This window comes from Sapajus apella, unplaced genomic scaffold (genome assembly GCF_009761245.1).
Source record: "Sapajus apella isolate SASKATOON/1434 unplaced genomic scaffold, GSC_monkey_1.0 scaffold83, whole genome shotgun sequence".
Lineage (NCBI taxonomy): Eukaryota > Metazoa > Chordata > Mammalia > Primates > Cebidae > Sapajus > Sapajus apella.
Window position 1 is genome coordinate 40054 of NW_022437023.1, and position 4865 is coordinate 44918.

General features: G+C 42.7%; 1 pseudogene across 1 annotated transcript in view; it reads left to right on the forward strand.

Moving 5' to 3' along the window:
• The first annotated feature begins 86 nt into the window (after positions 1-86).
• The window catches only part of LOC116533556, a 78653-nt pseudogene continuing 73874 nt past the window's right edge, over positions 87-4865 (forward strand). The window contains exons 1-3 of the transcript XR_004261347.1: positions 87-265; positions 4108-4356; positions 4766-4834. The product of XR_004261347.1 is annotated as an HLA class II histocompatibility antigen, DQ alpha 2 chain-like (transcript). The remainder of the gene's footprint in view (positions 266-4107; positions 4357-4765; positions 4835-4865) is intronic.

Below are 4865 nucleotides of genomic sequence, written 5' to 3' on the forward strand. Positions count from 1 at the left end.
CAGGGCTGTTAATACAAACTCTTCAACTAGTAACTGAGGTGTCACCACTGGGGATTTTTCTAATTGGCCGAAAGCTGATCTGGCAGGGTTTGGTTTGGGTGTCTTCAGATTTCCTTGTCTGTAGGTCCTCACAGTTACTCTACAACTCAGAACAGCAACTGCTGAGGCTGCCTTGGGGAGAGGATGATCCTAAACAAAGCTCTGATGCTGGGGGCCCTCGTCCTGACCACTGCGATGAGCCCCTGTGGAGGTGAAGACATTGTGGGTGAGTGCATGGGTGACGGATATTTTCTGGAGCTGAAAAACAGGAAATTGAAGAAATGGAGAGAAAACAGTTTGCAGGGAAATTGTAGAAATTTCCCAAGGGCCCCTTCAGTATTAAGAGATTTAAAAATTATGGCTGTTTTTCCTTCAGGAAACCAGAGCCCCAGCCTACTCTATTTGTTATCTATGCTGTTGGCATTCTCACTAAGGATGCTATTCTGTTTATATCATATTCAGTAACTACAGCCTGGGGGTCTCTATGTCATTCCATCATGATTGCCTCAAAGATTAGTGAGGTTTCCATTGTGGAGAATTTTTTATTACCAAAAATTTGTAAAATGTCACTCTCAAATTTCTCTGAACAGCTTTTGAAGCTTTTCATATGTCTCCTGTAGTAGAACTTGGGGTAAATAGTTCCATTAATAACATACTCTATAGATATTAAGAAGGATGCCCTTTTCTTTCTCTCAGACTTGCTCACATTTCCACATAGGAACTGGCACAGGTGGGGAGTGGGTAGAGGAGTCCAGCAGGCTGGATGCCTTCAGCAATCATCTCACCACATGGTCCTCACTTACTCTCAGCTGCCTCATGCGTGTCACCTCACAAATAATCAAATAAAATGGGCATGTAGATAAGCTTTGTAAATTGTGAAAACATGAATGTCAATTTTTTTACATATTTCTAGTTGGTATAGCTTCACATATCTTTTCTTTAGCAAAATAAGGAATCTTTTATTTTAAAATTGAGAATTTATGATAGAAAAACTTGGTAAATTAGATCATGAAGTTCTTAAATTGTCAACCCAAATTACCTGTTCTTCACTCATCTAATAAAGTCCTATAAAAAGAAAAGTGGGCCCTTCATGGTGGCTCATGCCTGTAATCCCAGCACTTTGGGAGGCTGGGGCAGGAGGATCATTGGAGCCCAGGTGTTTGGGACCAGCCTGGGCAACATAGCAAGACTTCATCTCTACAAACAAAAATAAAAATAAAAATAAGCCAGGCATAGTGCTGCATACCTGTGGTCCCAGCTACTCAGAAGGCTGCAGTGGAAGGACTGCTTGAGTTTAGGAGGTGGAGGCTGCAGTGAGCCATTATGGCACCACTGCACTCCAGCCTGGGTGACACCTGTCTCAGAAAGAGGAAAGAAAGAGAGAAAGGAAAGAAAGAAAGGGAGAAAGGGAGGAAGGGAGGAAGGGAGGAAGGGAGGAAGGGAGGAAGGGAGGAAGGAAGGAAGGAAGGAAGGAAGGAAGGAAGGAAGGAGAGAGAAAGAAAGAAAGAAGGAAGGAAGGAAAGAAAAAAAGAAACAGAGAAAGAGAGGAAGGAAGGAAGGAAGGAGAGAGAGAGGGAGGGAAGGACAGGGAGGGAGGGAGGGGAAGGAAGGAAGCACAGATTAATTATTTGGTCTTTTGTCATCCATCTCTTTCCACCTCTCTTCATGCATTCCTTTCTCCCTTTGCCCTTTCAGGATCCATCTCTGACTCCCTGCTCCTTTATAATCATGGACAGTGGGTTTGTAAAACAAAAGTTGAAACGTCAAATAGTTAAAAGGGGAATTGAACAGGAAGCTACTCTAAGCTTCCACAACCTTATTTACTGTGGCTGCTCCACTGATTACCTGCTTCTCCAGAGCACTTGGCTTCTTTGTTCCAAACTTCCTTTCTTCAACCTCACACCAGAGTGCCCTGGTGAGGCTCAGCTCATCCATTAGCCACAGCGTGGGCAGTGCAGGGAACTCTCCATCCTGTAAAGCTACAAGAGAATGTTGTACTCCTTTTAACGTTAGAAAAAAAAAGAAATTTCAGAGTCTAAGAACATGTTTTAACTTCTAATTCAGTCTGAATTATATTGTCTTTATACTAATTCAGTCATAAAATATAATTTTCCATATTTTTATGGAGGAAGGGGCCCACAAAAGCAAGAGTGCTCGGGGCTCACAATTCAGAACGCAGCCCTGGTCATGGCTGATCCTGGCCTTCGTATGGTTCTGCTACCTGTGTGCTTGTCAGTCTTCCCCAAAATCTATGCGGCCCTCTAATATAGCAACTGTCATTTCATACACATGTTTGAGCACACAGTGAACTAAGTTTTAAGGATTCAAAGATGTAAAGTCATGCTATCTTCCCTGCGGACGGTGCTAAGACTAGTGATGGAAACAGTGTGGGGTGCAGGAAAGCAGAAGGCCATTGCTGAGAGGGCAGTGGCCCCAGCAGAGGTGGAAACTGTATAAGTGACTTGGTTCCCGCTGGGCCAGCAGGGTGATGTCCTCCAGCAAAACTCGGCATCCAAGACAAGTACCAGATGAAAAGAAGGACTGCATGAATTCCACATATATTCATGTTTGAACAAGGAGTCAAGGTTTATTGCAAGGATAAGGAGGCTTTCTTGCTAGCCTGTTAAGACCAACCAGGGCAGTCATGCTGGTTAGGGAAGAAGGTGAGCTGGAAGAGGAACAGATAAACTTAAAGAACCAGATGCTGAGATGGAGAGATTGGAGGTCATAACGCGGTCAAAAACATGTTGATGAGCGGACTTAGCTACAAAGTTGTTAACTAAGCAGAGACCTCAAGGATGAATTTTAGGATTTCTCCAGGAAGTCCTAATAGATAATTTCACTTCGGGGAGAAAAATAACAGACCATTGCAAAGACCAGGGAACATGAAAAAACAATGTAGTTTGGTTTGCTTGGCAGAGATTTGTGAAGGATGTTGGACTGTAAGGCTGTTCATATCCTCCTCACAGAACTCACCACAGTACATTGTATTTGCTCCCTTACCTACCTGACTCTCCCACTATTCAGTTTGTTTCTTGATGGTAGACAATGCCTGACTGGTGTTTTACACATCCCCTGCTTGTCTGACACTTTCAGAGGCTCAGAAGGTGGGGAAGGAAGGAAAGATACAATGGAAAGCTTACGCATCTTGACAAGAATGTCCACTTCGGCTCATTTGGCTGGAGTTGTGCTGCATGGCTGCCATTCTGCTCAGGCATCCTCAGACGAGCACACTGAGCATTAGAGGAAAAAGGGCTTAATTTACCTGAGTCCCCAAGTAAATATAAGTGTCACGTAAGAACTCTGTAGACATTCAGTAACCTCCTTCAAAGGAAAAAAAAAAAGTGGAGGGAATGACAGAAATTCAAAAACTAGTAGAGCTTCCAATTTTCATTTCAGAAGAAATCAGTTGCTCTCCTCCAAGGACCATTACTATTAACAAAACAGAGATCTTACAAGGAGGCATTGTTTACTTATTATATTTTTTGTAATGTTATTACTGTTCTTGTTATACTCTTTCTGATACTCTACAATTCTTAGCAGAAATTGTTTTAATTAATAAGATCCTGCATGCTTTTTCTTTATTAAAAAAACAAAAAGAAAATAGAGTGTCCTGTTCTGAGCCAATCCTGAGAGGCACGGAGGTATAATCAATTTGTTATTAACTGATGAAAAAATTAAGTGAAAGATAAATCTTAGGAAGCAGAGGGAATTAACCAAATATCTAACTAAGAAAGCTAAATGCTACAATAACTCATTCAGTCCTTCTTTTGTTCAATTACATTATTTAGTCACAAGTACATGATGTGGCAGGCACTCAGGAAATAGTAAAAATTGGACATGTGATATTTTGCCCTTTTGTAGCACACATTATAGTGGGAAAAAAGTGCAATTTTAACCAGACAACTACCAACACAAAGAGGGGAGGAAGCAGGGCTGGGAATGTCCACGGGCTGTGACAAAGATGAAGCCCATAATATTTGAAAGTCGGCTTCTTCCATCATTTTTGTATTAAGGTTCTTTATTCCCCTCTTCTCCACCTTCCTGCTTGGCACCTTCACTCACCAGCTGACCACGTTGCCGCTTACGGTATAAACTTGTACCAGTCTTACGGTCCCTCTGGCCAGTACACCCATGAATTCGATGGAGATGAGCAGTTCTACGTGGACCTGGGAAGAAAGGAGACTATCTGGCAGTTGCCTATGTTCAGCAAATTTATAAGTTTTGACCCACAGGGCGCACTGACAAACATCGCTACGGCAAAATACAACTTGGACATCCTGATTAAACAGTCCAACTCTACCGCTGCTTCCAATGGTATGTGCCACCATTCTGCCTTTCTTTACTGAAACTAGCCCTTCACAAGTTTCATCATTTTCTTTCCAAGAGGTTCCCAGATCTTCTCATGACAATTGCTGAAATTTTATCATCGCCCTTCTCTAAAATCACATATTCCCGTGTAATACAAGGGTCTTTCCATTACGCATTCATTAAATCCTTCTAGAAGAGCTCTCATCAATCTCCTACTTTATTGAACATGCCCACAGAGAGAAGGGAACAAGAATAAGGCAGAGGCAATGTGTCATTGCTCCCAAGCGGAAGTTAAATAAGACCTCTTTGACCAGCAGCAGAGGAAACGCTGGTAGGAGGGCTCTTCCAGGACATAATGAAGAACCTCAGGGCAGAGCTATTCACACTTCACATCAATGCTGTTTTCTCACCACAGAGGTTCCTGAGGTCACAGTGTTTTCCAAGTCTCCCGTGGCGCTGGGTCAGCCCAACACCCTCATCTGCCTTGTGGACAACATCTTTCCTCCCGTGGTCAA